General features: G+C 38.8%; 1 protein-coding gene across 1 annotated transcript in view; it reads right to left on the minus strand.

Moving 5' to 3' along the window:
- Nrxn3 (neurexin 3) overlaps positions 1–18,880 on the minus strand; it is a 1,492,393-nt gene that overhangs the window by 334,586 nt on the left and 1,138,927 nt on the right.

Raw genomic sequence — 18,880 nt, forward strand, 5'->3', positions numbered from 1 at the left:
AGAGGGTAAATATCCAGACTTAGAGGAGGCACCTTGAGCGTCCCTGGGAGACAGTCTTCTTTAAAATCTCACAGAGCTAAATAAAGGGCTGCAGAGAAGGAAAAGAAGACATTTTCTCCAGAACTGCCTTACTGTATCTGCATTCCGTCCAATGTTTGCACATGTTTAATGCACACACACAGCTTGATGGAGAAAGCTCATACTTTTTGTTTTGCAATGTTTGGGTGTGAGTCAAAAGGAAACATGTGTTTCCATTCTGTTTCTTGCGGCTCAGTCAAAGAAGGGGAAACAAACTCAGTTTGTACCTCCTAATACTGCTAATGTGAATACAGGCAAGGGGCGGGGTAAAGTCACTAGGCCAGTAGAGTGACATCCTTTTTGAGTGGCCAAGATAACAAGCAGGAAAAGATGCTGCCTATGCCTAGAACGGCTGGGGTTTCATTTGATTGATTAGGGAGTTTATCTTTGCCTCTTCTGTCAGTGTTGCTTGCATGCCTCCAGCAGGTTGTTTGTTTTGTTTGGAGTTGAGCTTCACATGCTAGGCAAGCGCTCCACAGTTGAGCTGTATTCCCAGCCCCTTCTGGCAGTTTTCTGTCTGTGAAATACAGATGAATATTCAGAAGGAAGTCTGTGCAGCTACAAGCTAGAATCATAGGGATGGTCATGTGATTTCCCGGGGGGGGGGGGGGGAAAGGAGCTGGATTGAAAGGCACACGTCCTTCCTTCATTTTTACTTTGGCAATGGAACCAAACCGCTGTTGCTCTTAGGAGGGAGGAATGTAGCCAGTTAGTGAGTGTTGACAGGAGACTTTTGCTTCTTTGTTTACACTACGAGGCCAGGAAATGCTTAGCTGGCAATTTGAGAATTAGAAAATATGAAGCTTGAAATGAAAACTTTAACGGCCAGGCTAGGCTCCCAAGCTCTTAACTGGTTAACTAAAGAAGCACATGCAATATTACATTGTCACAACATACTACAAACCCAGGTCCTAGTTACATCCTTCAGATTCCCCTACTAGAACCTAAACTCCTTAAAGATGGGCAGTTCAGTTTATCTCTCTTGCTCATTTCCAGATCCTAAGCACTTAGGACAATTCCTGGTATAGCAAGAGCTCACTGAAGAACATCCCATCATTGGTTTCAGTGAAATAAGCTACTGTTCTCTGCTGCTCTGACTTATTTTCATCTGTCATTTCTATTCCTCCACCTTGCCTCTGACCTAACCTAAATTTGTCCTGTTATTTCCTTGATATATGCTCCTCCATCTGTTCTCAACTCAGATTCTGGAGGACTTTGAAATTGTTTTCAAAGGAAGCATTTGCTTTGTGGATCATTCGCCAAGTATTCACGGCGTTTTAGGAAAGTACGTCACTTACACGTCACACCAAAATTCATTCTCATTTTTCGCAGTTCAGTATTGAATTTGAACTTTGATGTGTAGCTCAGCAAACAACCCTGCTGATCTAAGAAGCAAACATGAAAGCCTGTTAACCTTAGGAATTAGGCATCCAGTCAGGAGCAAATTAAACAGGATTTGCTACCACTTCAATAAATGAGATTTGCCCTACAAAGGTTCACCTTTCAAACTTTGACTACCGCCTGCCACTAGACATTAGAAGCTAACAGAGCAGGGAGCAACAGGCCAGGCCTGCTATGAAGATACCAATATCTGGCTTAAATATGGCCAAAGAGGAAATTAAATACTGACTACAAGAGCTAGTTCCAGGACAGGCTCCAAAGCTACAGAGAAACCCTGTCTTGAAAAACCAAAAAAAAAAAAAAAAAAAAAAAAAAATACTGACTACAGAAAGACTAAATGTATTTCTGCATTATTTGAGATCATCTTGGGTCTTTAAGCAAGTGTTATCGGAAGACTTCAATTATGGCATTTATCATCCACCGGAATATGAAATTGTAGCAGGACAACAATTTCTGTGCCGATGTACTAAGTTTGAAAGGATTCATTTTAAAATTCGGGGACTGAAGTCACTTCTAAAGCTCGTCATCTGCCATATTGTATTTAAAACCTCAAAGTGTGTTCCCTGTGCTACAAAGGGGTATTTAAGCAATCTGAGGCCTAAGCTGGGTGGACTAATATCATTAGGAAGGAAAAGGAATGCTGGGAAGCAAACAAGAGTCAGATAAAACGAAAGCTGTCTTTTCTCAATATAAAAGCTCTATCAAGGCTGGTGAGATGGAGCAGCTGGTTAAGACACGTGCTATAGAAGCCTGGAGACCAGAGTTTGTTTCCCAGAACCTATTTAAAGGTGGAAGCAGAGAATTAACTCTACAGGCTTGCCCTTTGATCTTTCAGTACATGCCCACCCCACAGCACACACACACACACACAGATACGCACGCATGCATGCACGCACAATACACTTTTAATAATTTTAAGACAAGATCTCCTGAGTAAATTGGAAGCATGGGGGAGGGTTGAAGGGGAGGGGAGAGGCAAGGAGGGGAGCGGAAAAAAAATGTAGAGCTCAATAAAAATCAAGAAAAACATCAGAAAAAAACTTAATAAAATTAAATGACTTAGTTGAGCTACCTATCCTGCATTCGTTAAAATATTACATTTCCTTAGTTTTCTATGATTCTGAGGCTCAAATTCATTGCAAAATATGCAAGTGCTTTACTTTTGAGCTGTGCCCTAATGTCTATGTTCAAAATATTTGTTAGAATGTATTTAAATAAGCATCATAGGTCCTGCTAAATTTACTATTATATTACTATATATATATATATTATAGTATATATTATATTACTATTATAATTACTATTATATACTAATATAAGATATATATTATATCTTACCTACATTACTCATAAGTTCTATTAAATTGCAAAGTTAATTATAGTAAAAGCCAGCAACCTTTTCATCTTCTTTTCTTTTTTGGCATCTTCCACAGGTAGTCACCCAATCTTCAGAACCCTAATGTATTCATGGAGAAAATGGAGCCAGCGCTGCCGGTTTAATTGCGCTGTGGAGAGTAAATGAGCTGATACAGGTGAAATGGCCAGCACATTTCCTAGACAATAAATAAAACACCAAATACAGAAGTGATTACAATACTCTGCAGGCCATCAGAGAGGCAGCCTTGGCCCCAAACAGTCAGAGCTGTTTTCAAAGTAGTTTACTCACCTATGTATAGTAGTCCACATTTAATAAAGAACGGGATAATTTTATGAGCATTAGGGGAATTTGTAGCTATCCAAGCTAAGATAATGACAGGGGTAATTAAATTCTCTGCCCCATTACACATCATTTGGAGGCATTAGGGGATTTCTTTTCCTTAGGGGATAACAATAAATTCAAGCTGTCCTCCCCCAAAAGGAAGCTCCAAAAGATGAGGTGCAGGGCCGGAGAGAGCTACTAGCAAGGCTATCATCTGAGGGTCACAGGTATTCACTGGGTTAGCAGATGGTTTGCTTGCATCTGATCTGTCACTTATCTGGTTGTCAATCTGAAAGTGAAATATCCTTCCTAGGTTCACACAGTTGCGCAGCTTCTCCCCTGCTGGTGGTGCCATGGGTGAAAGTACTGGAATTTTGGGGAGGTGGAGTCTTACCATTGAAATTAAGTCCCCTGGAGCAGGCTTTGTTTCTTTTGACTGACCCGACTTCCTATGTACTCTTTCCTTTCTGAGTGCAAATGCAATGTGATCCCCTAGCCTCTTCTTCCTGCCCACTGTGACTTTCCCTGCCTGCTGCTATGACTTTCCCGGCGTTGATGTATGAATGTATCCCTGAAACTGGTCTTAAGTTGTTTCTGTCGGAGTGCTTTATCACAGCACTGAGCATGTAACTAAGACATCAATCTCGTTAGAAAAGTAAAAAGATTGTTTGAAGTAGGTAGAGGGGTATAATGGGAGAAACCCATCCCTTTGTACAACAAATATACACTAATTTTAAAAATAGCTCAATCTCGTCGACATGTCTTTGTTACTCTTTCTGGGTCCCTAATCACAGCCCTTTGGCTCTGACCTCTCACTGACCTCTCAATTCCTCCCCTTTTTAAGCAGGTGGTCATACCAGTAGCATCATGAAAAACAATTACATAGTTCAATGAGATGGCTCAATGCGTCAACATGCTCACCACCAAGTCTAAGGGTCTGAGTCTAGCATGGACCAATCCCTACAATCAAATGCGTCAATGAAAGTTTAAAAAATATTTTTTAAAAAAAAGTAATTATACTCATTTCAGAACTAGGGACACAGGTGCATTCTCTCATTATTATTCCCACAATTCTATGAGGTTGTCAGGATAATATCCATATTCTCATCATTTATGCAGGGCAATTGCTAAATAATGGTGCTAAGAGAAATGAATGCTGTTTCCTCAGGTTTTTGTTTAGTAACATCCATGAGAAAAGCAAAGGAAGAAATGAAAATGCTGGTAATAGGACAAGAATGACCAAATTTACATGTTTGTATAAGACAGTTATTTGTATATAACTATTAATCATGACAAAAATATGTCGTATTAACATGACTAAAGGGTCCTGAAAAACAGCTCAGCTTCTACTTAGATTTGAAAACCTCTCCCAATTCCTTTGATTTCTGTAATACTTTACTATCTGGGTTATCCTATGCCTTCTAGCATTTTCTTTTTTACCTCCTCTCCCTTTTTTTCCATCATCTTAAAAAATTACTTATGTATTTCCCAGGTCTGAATTCAGCTCCTTCTCTGGATATTTTAGCAGCTCTCAAAGGCTCTGCTGTTGTTGGAGGCTATTCCACTTTCTAACATCATGCTAATAATTTATCTGAGGCCATCACACATTTTCAGTTGGATATTTCTAGTGGTTAACTTTTTGGTATTTTATATCACCAGAGTTAAACACTTATTTATTTTGACATAAAATGTTATTATGTATGTTGTGTTTGGATGTTTGTTGGTGACATCACAATTTTCCTCACTATATATTCCTCCTCCCTCTCCCTTTTTGTGCAACAGCTGGAAACACCTAATTTTCCTCTCTCTGAAATGTCCTTTGCTCCCATTCTGGTTACCTTCCTATAACTCATGATCATCTAGTAAGACTTAAAAATACTTTTCTTGGACCTTCTAAGCAATGCAGTTTCTTTAATTTGAGCCCATTGAAACACTATTTCCCTTCAGCAAGTCAAAGCAATCTTCTCAAAAACTGAAAAATGCAAATTCTAGATTTGACTACGTATACATATTACATGAAAGAAAGTCAAAAGCGAGATCAATTACGGGAAGGATAAGGTCAGTAAGGGGAGAAGGGGGTGGGCAAATGTATTAGAGTCATGAATATAAAATATATATGTGTATATATGTTTGTGTGTGTATGTGTGTGTCATAATGAAACCAATTACTTGGAAATTATAACTTTAATTAAACATAATTAAAATACAAACTGGGTATATCCTCTTTTACCCACAGGCTTTCAGTTATCTCCCCGTTATTAGAAGCAATCTACCATCAGTACTGTGCTGAAATCCTACAAGCTAGGTCTATAAAATATCTGGAAAGAAAACAAAAATAAACACAAAAACATGCCTTCCATTATGTACTGTGGACCAGGTCGTTACTAAGCATTCTCACATACATTCCTAACAAATCTCCATGCCTGCAAGTAGCATTATATCTAGCACCGTGTCTTACCCAGCAGCCAAGTAATGCTTTCAATGCCATGGAGCTAGGTTCAAGCCCAGCTAAAATCAAATGAGATCCTGCTTGCCTCTACAATACCAACATCATCTTCTTTCTGCTCATCCCCACTGTCTCTTTCTCTCACAGCATTTATTGTATTCAAATGGATCTCCACAATAATTTGAAAATGCATCCTGTGTTACATTTTTTTTTTTTTTTTGGTCTTCTACTCAAGTTAGCATCTTTACCTGAAGTACTTGTTCAGGTTCCACAAGCTAAAATCAGCACCACCTCTTCTGTGTATATTTGCAAAAACTTAGCGCCCGCACTGTTCTCACCTTGCTTGGCATACAGCTAATAGTGTGTTAAAGCAAAATCATAGGTATGGCTACAATTCTGGAGGTTAAACTTCATGTCTCCAACAATGGCAAATGAATTGCTGTTTAATAACTATGCAGTGAATTAAAATGATCATGGTGATGCTTTTTACTCTGAATCTTTCATTAGTATTATAATCATAATTAAGAATTAGGACTGGATTTAAAAGCCCATTCAGCTGTTTATTGGCAGTGATATCTTGGCAAAACTCTCTGGCTTCATTAAACAAGAGTTGCCTCATTTGTAACATGAAGATTTTAATAGTGAACGCCCCAATAAGAGATACTAAGCAAAGTTCTTAACAAAGTCCGGTGCTTGATATTTTATCCGTCAATATTATTCATATAAAAACAATGAGAATAATACAACCTCTCTGGATAATACCTTCCCTAGTAAATGTCAGCAATAACCATCTATTCACTAAACAAATTGCCATGGTATAGAAAACTGCAATAAATGTAAACTAAATCACAGGCTAGTGAGAGAGTCAAATATAGACTAAAGAGACTTGATTGTTAATCATCCACTGTCAACCTGAGTCTCAAATGACTATGGGATGAAGGTTGGCTTGGATAGATCAACAAGACTTTTCTAAATGTCTTTAAGCGATTCTAGGCTCCAAAGATGTCACCTCGAATGGGAAAGTCGGGTCTGGCTGTCAGTAGAATCTTTGAGGCAAATTCAGTTATACAGTTCTGTCAGCCATCTATCAGGGAAACACTAACAAGTTAAAGCAGCAGCCACGACAGCATCGCGATCTGAGAATATGATGCTGTGGAGTGGGTGGCTAATGAAGTCCCCCATCAATGCGCTCGGTTTCCTTGCCTTCTGAGTGCAGCCAGCAATCTAAAATCCATCATCTGTAGCTTCAGGGTGGCAATGAGTTATTGCGTTCCTGTTTGCACTGAACAATACCCCAGGAGTAATGGCTAGAAACAGTGTAAGCAGTGGGACTCTGAGATAATTCATCTCACTGGCATGTCCAGCAGTGTTAAGTCAGGCTTGCCATTAGGCACACCAGTGCCAGCACTCACTTGATGGCATCTGGAGTTTGTCCGGCATATTGCATTCTACTCCTATTTTAAGGAAGCCTCTACTATGCCCTTGTTTGACTGTTAGGATGACCAGAGTTACACAGGATATCAGCCACCAGACTGACCTCTGGATTCTACATCCTATGCTAAAGGGTCACTCCACATAACAAATATAGTTTGGTTCATTCATATTAGTGAATTTTAATGAGATGATGTCTGGGGTTTTGTTTCTGCAAAGGCAATTGGGAAGACTTATAGAAACGCTTTAAGAGAAACTTTACTTTCATTAATATACTGGCTTTAAGTCAACCTGCTTCCTTAAACTTAAATACTATTTATCTTGAAATCTCAAAGACCTGATTTAAATGTGACCATAGTTTAGGAAAATAAAGTGAACTGTTTTCTCCAAACTAAAGAGTTAATTGGGGAAAAATCGTGAAACATGAATAGAAAATCCATTCCTGACTAAAGCAGTGTCTAAGCCAAGAATTGGGGAATAGCTCTTAAGTCCTTGGCTTATACTTAAATGTGTGTGTGTGTGTGTGTGTGAGAGAGAGAGAGAGAGAGAGAGAGAGAGAGAGAGAGAGAGAGAGAGAGAGAGAGAGAGAGAGAGGTATGTCCATGTAGCAGATTATGCACACAAGAGCAGATACACAAACTCAGGGTAGAAGCCAGAGGCAGACATTACTGTTTGGCCCTCATTCTCTACCTTATTCCCACAAGACAGGGTCTCTCACTTAACCTGAAGGTAGCCTGGCAATCACCAGCCAGGAGACCCCAGGAATCCTGATGTGCCATTCCTCACAGATCCGAGGTTAGAGATACTCATCTGGCCAAACTTGATGATGTGTGCTGTGTTCTTTATTCATGTTCTCCTAGATGAACAGTAGCCCTGTTAGCATTGAGCTGTGTCTGTGTTCTTTCATTCTTATGAGCTCTAGCTAAGTCAAGATTGATCATTGCATCCTCAACACAAAGCAATTTATCTGGCACAAACTGAGTGCTTAGTGTATGTACAATGTATGATGGCCATAAGTTTCATTCTCTTAATTCTAATTTTTCAAACAGACACTGAGAAAACTGAAGGGTGCCATTCTAAGGGGCACTTGTGTAAATGATAAACGAGAAAGATGCAGACAAATGGCTTTTTCCTCTCATATTTACCTATCAGACATCAAATATTTTTCTATATACTTTGCTGGTGCAGTTTCTATGATTCCATTATTATGCAGATTATTTGCATATTAAATTTATTATTGATTTTTCTTAACTTTTTGACAATTAGAATCTATGAATATTTTTATTTTTTAAAAAGAAAACAAGTGTCTTTTTTCATTTTACATACCAATCCCAATTCCTACTCCTTTTGTTCCTCCCAATCTCTCCACCAGTCCCCCATCCCATGCCCCATCCACTCCTCAGAGAAGGTAAGATACATTACTTTGGTACTATATCTATATCCACGGTATCCATCCAAAGAGAATAGGCTCCAAAAAAGCTAGTACAAAGTATTGGGTTAAATCCTGGGGCCACTGCCAGTGGCACAGCAGTCTGTTCCAGTATTCAACTGTCACCCACATTCAGAAGGACTAGTTTGGACCTATGCTGTATCCTTCCCTGTCCAGCTAGAGTTGGTGAGCTCCCATTAGCTCAGGTAAACTGGTTCAGTGGGTGAAGCCAACATGGTCTTGACTTCTTTGCTCATATTCCCACTCCTCCCACACTTCTTTGGGAGCTCAGTCTAGTGCTCTGATGCAGGTCTCTGCCTCTGTTTCCATCCGTTGCTGGATGAAAGTTCTATGGTGACACTTAAGATATTCATTTAGTCTGACTACAGGGCAAAGTCAGTTTGGGTAACCTCTCCTCTATTGCTTAGGGTATTAGCTGGGGTCATCCTTATGGATTCCTGAAAAGTTTTCTAGTGTCAGGTTTCTTGCTAGTCCCATAATGACTCCCTCAATCAAAATATCTCTTTCCTTGCTTTCATGTCTGTTCTTTCTCCATCTCAACTATCCCATTCCCTCATGTTCTCTTCATCCCTCCCCTTCTCCTCTCAGCTTCCCCTACTGCCCTCTCTACTCCCCCCACCCCCATGCTCCCAATTTTGTCAGGCGATCTGGTCTATTTCCCCATTCCAGGTGGATCTATGTATGTTTTTCTTAGGGTTCACCTTCTTACGTAGCTTCTCTAGGATCATGAACTATAGGATCAATATCCTTTGCTTTACAGCTAGTATTTACTTGTGAATGAGTACATAGCATGTTCACCTTTCTGGGTCTGGATTATATCACTCAGGATTTTTTTTTCTAGTTCCATTCATTTGCATGTAAATTTCAAGATGTCATTGATTTTTAACAACTGAGTAGTACTCTAATGTGTAAATGTGCCACATTTTCTTTACCCATTCTTCAGGTAAGGGCATTTAGGTTATTTCCAGGTTTTGGCTATTACAAATAATGCTGCTATGAACATAGTTGTACAAGTGTTCTTATAGTATGATTGAGCATATTTTGGGTATATGCCCAGAGTGGTATTGCTGGGTCCTGAGGTAGGTTGATACCCATTTATTTTGAGAAACCATCATACTTATTTCCAAAGTGGTTGTACAAGTTTGCATTCCCACCAGCAATAGAGGTGTGTTCCCTTTACTCCACATCCTCTCCAGCATAAGCTATCATTGGTGTTTTTGATCTTAGCCATTCTGACTGGTATAAGATGGTATCTCAGAGTTGTCTTAATTTGCATTTCCCTGATGGCTAAGGATATTGAACATTTCCTTAAGTGTCTTTCAGACATCTGAAATTCTGCTGTTGAGAATTCTCTGTTTAGCTTTGCACCCCATCTTTTTAATTGAGTTATTTTGGAATTTTGATGTCTAATTTCTTGAGTTCTTTATATATTTTGGAGTTTTGTCCTCCGTCTGATATGAGATTGGTGAAGATCTTTTCCTATTTAGTAGGCTGCCTTTTTGTCTTATTGACTGTGTCCTTTGCTTTACAGAAGCTTCTCAGTTTCAAAAGATCCCATTTATTTATTGTTACTCTCAGTGTCTGTGCTATTGGTGTTATATTTAGGAAGTGGTCTCCTGTGTCCATGCATTGAAGATTACTTCCCACTTTCTCTTCTATCAGGTTCGGTGTGGTCAGACTTATATTGAGGTCTTTAATTTAATTTGCATATTACTTTATTATTATTTCCATTCACTTTTTGGATATTTAGAATCTATGACTATTTTTAGGTCTTTTGGTTTACGGTTTATTTTATAGCAGTAGCTATTCATCTGTATAATCTGGATACATTCATATGAGGAGCACTGTTCTAACAAGGATTTGGTTCAGCTCTATCAATCCCCAAGTAAAATATCACACTATTTGTGTCTTTATCTGATACCACATTAGGTCCAAGCTATTTTGATGCTATCCTTATATAGAAAGGGTTTTCTTTTTATGGCTACTTCTTACTGGGCTTGGTGCCAATGATGGTACTAATGATGTCATTTTTGCCTTGTTTTCTCCCTCTTCTTTTTCTCCTTCCCCCTTTCCTTTTTAAATTAACAGATTTCTATTTTATATTAGAAACATAATGAAGACAACAGGTTAAGGAGCATTGCACATTTACTTTAAGCCCAGAGTTGCAGGAAACATTATGCTGAAAGGGAACTGAAGCATAGCTCACCACACAGAATGAGAATGAGTGCAACATAAGGAGGGCCAAAGATAGCAGCAGGCATTAACTTCTCCTGCAATTTAATCCAAAATTTTCCAGGAGACAGAATTCTAGTTTCTAAGTCTTAGGCTAAAAGGTCACTCCAGACCTCAAATGTAGATGTGAGGCCAATGATTAGATGCCACTCCCAAGTTATTTCATAAAATTGGCTTTTGGTAAGATATGGTTTTATTTGCTATTGTTGTTCTGTTTTATTTTGTTTATTTGCAGACAGTTCCATCAGATTTATAAAAATACTTTCAAAGATAATTTATATTCATTTATAAAATATATTCCTCTTTTTGTTGATGTGTATATCTATATACACATACTACCTTAGTGCACTTTTCATATATTATATATTTCTACAAGGAAGCTATCCTTCTATATTTGTGCAGGATTTCTTGGCCACAGACAGTTTAAAGTAATTTATTTCAGTTGATTTTCAGGAAGAGTTGACAGCATAATCTTTTTATTTCCCTTTAAAAGAAGAGGCCCAAGTGCTAGATGATAGAGTCATCGTCTCAAAGTGACTAACTTACTTCCTAATACCAGCAATGAACCTTCAATCCAAATCTTTTGGTTTCAAATTGAGACCTTTGTACCTGGCATACTACCCTGAGATCTATGTATAGAATGGAAATCCACAGAATTAAAAGAAAGCATCATGTACAAAATCAAAATTTGGGAAAACATTCCTGATCTTTCAGGCACATAGTTGCCTGTGGTCCACCTTATGTAAGCAGTCAACTCAGTTCTGGCTCCCACTGCCTCTCCCAGCTTCTCCAACTCTGCTGGGAAGGCACAGCCAAGCTGGGAACTGCAGGGAGCATGCCCACCAAGCCCTCTGTGCACAAGTGGCTAATGATCTGGAAAAGCTCCAAAGCCCAGAAACCCCAAAGAGGCCTTTTCCAGTAAGAACAAATAGCAGTGGAAGAGAGTGTGAGCCAACCTGTGATGCACAGCATTCTGTGGGAACAGGATTGCCTCTGTTGGACACCTTTGTGTTTCTCTTGCTTTTGCCCTTATCTCCTGCACTGCAAGTCTCGAAACAGCAACAACATCCCTCTGTACTCCTTCGGACATCCCCTTAAACAAAGTCTGGAGACCAATCCAGTTCTGTCAATGGTCAGATCCAGGGATGAAACTGATTTACCAGCCATCTAACTTCACTGAGAACTAACCTGGCAGATGTCGATGCTTGGCGGTAAATATTCATGCAGAGACAGCCAAAACGAGGCATCCAGAGTGAATTTATAGATGCAATAGACCAGAGGAACAGACCATTTATCACATTCCAGCTCCTCTCCCTTTTATTCTCAATGAGTCTCTTTGAATATCATAAATTGTCGAGAAACAATATTATACAAGACAAACTTAATACTCAATTTCCTCACATCTGACCCAAGAGATATTAGCAAAACTTTTTTCTTCTAGAGGGCACAGTTAGGGGAAGGAATGTGGCCAGTGTGGCCCAGGATCTGTCCTGACAGTGTTTCTTGGTCTTGCCTACCTCACTTTATGCCACTATCTGCACTGTAAGTCGGAAAGGAAGTTGGTGGACAAGGTTATAGATTCTCATCAAACAAAACAGATGTCCTGACACATAAACTTTCACTATTCCCGAAAGGCTCATAATTTAAAAAATGAATGCAAGAGGATTTGCTATAAATTGCACCCAGGGAGAAAGAAATTAATATGATGTCTTTTTCTACACCAGCATTAACGACATAGAGAGAGGCTAATTGCTGCCCAGTTCTCTACGACCTTCTGTTTTATAGGTGGTGAAAAGAGGCTGTCAAAAACTGCCCAGGAGCAACAGCCGCACTTCCTGGTACTCCTTTCTAGGATCCTGTGAAGGTGAGCTTAAGATGACACAGCTCCACACGGCTGAGATGGGGACAAGAGGCAGATGCGTCACCACAAGTAACACCAGCCGCTCTTCAAACTGATTAACTCAACAAGAGATTTCACCAGAGGGAAACTTATATTCGAAGCAATTGTTTGCTCAAACTCCTCAGCCCCGAGACATCTTCCCTCCAAAGAATCTTATTTTATGCACAGGAACTTCAACAGAGATCTTTTTGCCTTTGTCAAACACACCCATTTATGATTTCATTAAGATCTTTAGCAATAACCGACATAGAAAATACTGTACCGTTGAAATCTGAACCCCAAACAAGTTTTTGAGTTTTTAAAAAAGGATTCAAGCTTGTCATGTTTAATGTTGATTGCCAAAGGCCACTGAAGTCCCAAGAGTTGTAAGACTTGAAGATTAAAAAAAGCATCAAAAAGGTGGGAGAGGAAATCTTGCTTCCTTGATCAGAACAACTGATAATCTAAGCAAATTATAAAATGGAAAGCAAACAAACAAACAAAACCTTGCCCAGAGCATCTATCCAATTCAGACTAGGTCTCTCTCTCTCTCTCTCTCTCTCTCTCTCTCTCTCTCTCTCTCTCTCTCTCTCTCTCTCTCTCTCTCTCTCCTTTTTTACAATTAAATATCTTCATTTTCCTCAAGGTTTCTCCATATAATACCTGAGTTTGATCCTCCGGAACCCACATAAAAGCCTGGGACAGTAGTATATGCTTGCAATCTCAGGATTTGAGATGTGGAAATAGGAGGGTCCCTAGACATTGCTGGCCAGCCAGTCAGTCTAGCAGAATTGGCATGTTGTAGGTTGAGCGTGGGACTCTGTCCCCAAAAGGTAGCATGCAAAATTTTTAAAATTTTAACTAAAAAAAGTAAGGTGAAAAAAAATTGAGGAAGGCACTTGATACTGACCTCTGGTTCCCACACACATATGCAAACATGTGTGTGCATACACATAGACACACACAGGCTGAAATGAAAGTACTTTAAATGAATTAGTGAATGAATCCAGGACTTGCAGTAGCTAGAAGTTTAAGAAGAAAACTATTTTCTTGAAGAGATTTTAATGAATGGAGATTTCAGGGAAGCACAGGAAAGGGGAAAACTCACGTGAGTTTAGGACTTAGTGAGTAGCTGAAAAATGTACAGTGTGCACAGACAAAGTCCATGTCTCTACCTGGGACAGACACGACTAGTTGAAGCCAGAGCTCCTTCATTCAGGAATTAATCTATTGCTCTCAAAAATCTTTCCAAGGTAAAGATGACACAGAGAGACTAAGAGAGGCACAGAGATCTGGCAAGCAAGAAGTCTATTTGCTATGTGGACTATCCTAGAGTGAGTGCTCACCACTGAATTGACTGGACTCAGACATTCTTGAAGAGCATGCTCCCTTCATTCTAATAAGCTAAATTGGGGGTGAAAATAAATTCCAATGACAGTTAGCATTAAGAAAAAAGACTTCAAGAATTCATAAGAATTATTTTCAATACCAATTTACAAGATGCAATTTTTCTGCTTCTGTCTATATTCTGTCTCTCACTTCTGCGATATTTCTTTTTCTTAGTGTATTCACTGCATATCAATCTGTACTTTGTTGTGCATCTAATTTAATTACCCTGACTATCACTATAAGTAACACTGAACTTCTTCCACAGTTAGCATCCAAAGTCAAATAATGATCAAATAATGATGCTTCAATTTCATGCAACCTCAGTGGGCACACATCTGCATCAGATGCTTGACCCTTGTCTCACATCACTGCAGTTGACTTTGCTGCTCTGGAATGACATTGTCCCCGGATTTCGTATGCAGCAAGGTTAATAGCCAATGAAACAATGTGGGAAGGAAGAGATTTGGGGGAAGAAGATTGATAATATTTTTTGGAAAAACTTGAAGAGTGGTTTCCCTCTCTTCTGCCGTGAGAGAGCACATCTCTCTCCTCTACATGACAGGGTGTACAAAGACTATAATGGAAGCTCAGCCATGAAGCCCTGATCAGCCAGAAACTAGCCTTGGACTTTCCAGTCTTCGAAGAGAAATTGTGAGAAGGAAACTCCTATGATTTATAAATTTGTCAGTCTCGGATGTTTTGTTACAATTACACAGACTAACCCAGCACTGGTGTCTTGCATTTCTTCTTCATGTCTGCCATAACTTTCTTTGTTACCACGGTGAATTATTCAGTTCAAGTGGGCTAATACACTGAACATGCAACTCTGGAAAGAAGTACAAATGGTCAAAACTATTTGTTGTTGTTGTTTGTTTGGATTTAATGTTCAACAATCTTAGCGGATAGAGACTTGTGAATAACAAGTGCTTTGATTTTCATCATCCCCAGGTAGGTGGCTACAATTAAGAAAAATAAAAATCCTCCTGTTCTCATCTCCATGAGTCTACAGTCCACCCATGAGAATAGATTTCTTCTATTTCCCCCTCCTCAGGAGATCAATGGGTCTCCCCCTTGAGCCCTCCTTGCTGATAATCCTCTCTGGGTCTGTGGATAGCAGCATAGCTACCCTTTAGTTTTCAGTTAATATTCACTGATAAGTGAGTACATTCTATGTCTGTCTTTCTGAGTCTGGGTTACCCGATCAGGATAGTTTTTTTTTTTTTCTAGTTCTAGTTTTTTTCAAATTCCATGATGTTATTGTTTTTAACAGTTGAGTAATACTCCATTGTGTAAAATGTACCACATTTTCTTTATCTTCAGTTGAGGAACATCTAAGTTGTTTTCTGGTTGTGGCTATTATAAATAAAACTGCTATAAACATAGTTGAGCAAGTGTCCCTGTGGTATGATTGAAGATATTTTGGGTATATGCCCAAAAGGGATATAGCTGGGTCTTGAGGTTGATTGATTCACAATTTTCTAAGAAATTGCCTGGCTTTTAAAACTCATTCATCGTATTGGGTTACCTTGCTTTAATACAAGGGGAGGAGCTTAGTCCTACCTCAACTTGATATGCCATGCTTTGCTGATACTCATTGGAGACCTGCCCTTTTCTGAAGAAAAATGAAGAAGTGGGGGATTGGAGAGGAGGTCATGCAAGGAAATGGGAGGAGAGGTGGCAGGGGAAACTGCGGTCAGGATGTAAAATAAATAAATTTAATCTAAAAAATAAAAACAAATGATTGAATGGCTGAGGGGAAGAGATACTGTCACCCTGCTGGTGAGAATGCTACCTAGTATATGAACTATGGAAGTCAATGTGGAATTGCTTCAAAAACTTGAAAATAGTCCTGGGGAAATTGTTCCGTGGCAGAGAACTTGGCTATCATGTGTGAGACGCCTCAGCATTGCTGATAAATAAGTGAAAAAATAATTATCCATGATCTAAAAATACCATTCCTGAGTTAATGCTTGAAAGACTGTGTCAATATGACCAAGAAATACTTGCGTATCCAGGTTTATTGCAGTCATCTTTGCAAAAACTAATAGAAAGACTCTATGTCTGTCCGCAAAAAAAAAAAAAAAAAAAAAAAAAAAATGGGTAAACAGCATGTGGTACATGTATACTCTGGGATTTCATTCAGCTGTTAAAAAACTGAAATCATGACATTTGCCAGAATTTTTTTTAACTGGAAACAGCTATGCTAAGAAATTTATTGGGCTCAGAAAGAAAGCATGTTTTCTCTAACATGCAGACTCTATATTTAAAGTGTGTGTGTGTGAGAGAGAGAGAGAGAGAGAGAGAGAAAAGCAGAGAGAGAGAGAGAGAGAGAGAGAGAGAGAGAGAGAGAGAGAGAGAGACTTAAGTAGACAGGGTACTGTGATGGGAAAGGAGTGGAAAGAAATGAATCTTCCTTTATAAACAGATTCATTTTTTCCCATTTGTGATGTTTGTATACTCATATTCATGTGGTTGCTTGCAAAGAGATAAAGAGGGTTTAGTTCTCTGAAGCTGTGATGTGGGAAGTCCTTCTCTATATGTGTTGCTTTTATAGGATAATGAATAAAGTGTTTCGGCCAATGGCTTATCAGAACGAAGCAAGGTGGGAAATAAAAGCAGATATAGAAAGAGAGTAGGCAGAGTCAAGGAGACACCATGTAGCTGCCAAAGGAGACAGATGCTAGAAACTTAAAGGGAAATCACGGGCTTCACGGCAATACATAGAATAATAGAAATGGGTTAATTTAAGATGCAAGAGTTAGTTCATAAGAAGCATAAGCTAATAGGCCAATCAGTATTGTAATTAATATAGTTTCTGTGTGATTATCTCAGTTCTGGGCAGCCAGAAATCGAACAAATGACCTCTGCCCACAGAGCTGGAGTTTCAGGTAGTTATAAGCCACCAAACATGGGTGTTGAGGACTGAACTTGGATCCTCCAGAAAAGCAACAAGTGTTCTTACTGCTGAGCTACCTCTCCTTCCCCCAAGGAAAGAATGTTAAGGAATTCAAGAGGGCTGTGGAAGAGGAACGTGAAGAGGAGCACAGAATGATGATGTACATGTAAAAAAATACCAACAAGAAACTCTCTACTTTGTATGCAAACTTAAAATACAAAACAACCAATTTAACTAGGTTTTTGAAAAGAGCCAGTGTAGAATGAAAGCTTTTGCCTCCTTCCAATCCATTTGCCTTCTACAATGACTCCTAAGAGCTTTTCTTTTAAAATAATCTTTTTAGTACAGTGAAACAAAACATTAAGGAAATGAAAGCATCCTTTATAAGACCGGAAATGTCTCAGGAAGCAACTTAACCAGGATTTATTATTTTGTTTTCTTGATGCCTCTACTTAACTGTCCAAAATTAAAGGCTAGATTTTACTACAATTTCTTTATTTTTCACCTTTGATTATTTCATTCTTATTGTATTTAAGGAATACTGCAAAAGCCAGACTCATTAGCAGATTAAACACAGTTTTAAATGACTGGAGCAATGAAGGTGCTTTTGTTTATTAAAAGTCATGGGCAGGGCAGGCATGTTACCTCCTTCAGAGACTGTATGGATTTTCTCACATTGTAGTAGGAAAAACATGACTCCTTTATATAATTCATACTCTAAATTTGGAAGGAAATATCTTTGGGGAATTTTCAGGGTTTTGTTAATAGCAGCCTCACCGATTTACAAGGTGATGCTACATAGTTTGATGGAAATTTTCTTGTGACTGTTTACTTTTATTAATAAACTAATAGTTACTGTCAAAAGTAAAGAGCATTGTTATAAAAAGAATATCTGTTTATAAATACAAGAAAATGCATATTATTTGAATGCCAAAGCATGGTTAGAGATGCTTTTCAAACTCACCAAAGGATTTGTATTTAATAAAATATAGTGTTCTAGTTTCTCTGAGAAGTTCTCTTTATCTACAAATGTTTTGTATCAACTCCCTATTACATTCCAAGCAAACTGCCAAATAGTGAGACAAAAAAAAAATCTTTCTTATGAGTGAAGATACCATACCAAACATGAAATGCTTAGAAATGGATACACTGACAGTATATTATCTGATGGTAAAAAATTTAAAAAAAAAAAAACATTTATGACTAGGCCAAATCGTATTTTTTAGGAAGTCACACTGAACAAAAAAGAGAGAGAGAATATAAATCACCATGAAAATGCAAGTGAACTGGTAATAATAGCCTAGTTATAGCTGCCATGAAATAGTCATTAAGTTATATGCAGCATAAATCTCTCAGAGTTTCGCAAATGACGGTGGTGGCTCTTAGAGTCTAAATAAAGATAAACTGTAGTGATGGAGGCTTCCTTTCTCTCTGCTCCCTGGCATAGGCTTTATAATGTTTAAGCTCCAGCTCCTGGCACCATATGGCTCCTGGAGCATCTGAGAAAGAATTAAAAATCTGCAACTCAATTTCACATTTACTTACGACTAGTGCTTTTTGGAGCCCAAGGAGAGCTTTGTATGCCTATCTGGTCGCACTTCCAGGCAACCCTGGCAGAGTACTGCTCTGGCCGAGCCTGTTGCTGTAGACCCAACATGCCAGCGTCAGCTCTGGAGCTGGGCAAAGAAAGTCTACATTCTGCTTTCTGCATCTGCAGATTAGCAAAAAGTTTGGTTCAAAGATTCCCAGCCAGTGCCCCCTTTCCTCCTTTGTGAAGATTGCCACTAAGCCCAGATGATCTTTTTTTTCTTAACTGCTTTTCTCCTCTGCTATTTGCACTGAGTCCTTTCTGCTCCAAATTAAATCCATTCTTTCTAGCCCTGCCATTGCTAACTAATGAGAACAATTCCTCTCCTTGCTCTTGGTGGCTACACGTGGGGTATTCACAAACGAGAATCATATCTTTCTTTAGCCTACTTT

Source organism: Arvicola amphibius, chromosome 7 (genome assembly GCF_903992535.2).
Source record: "Arvicola amphibius chromosome 7, mArvAmp1.2, whole genome shotgun sequence".
NCBI lineage: Eukaryota > Metazoa > Chordata > Mammalia > Rodentia > Cricetidae > Arvicola > Arvicola amphibius.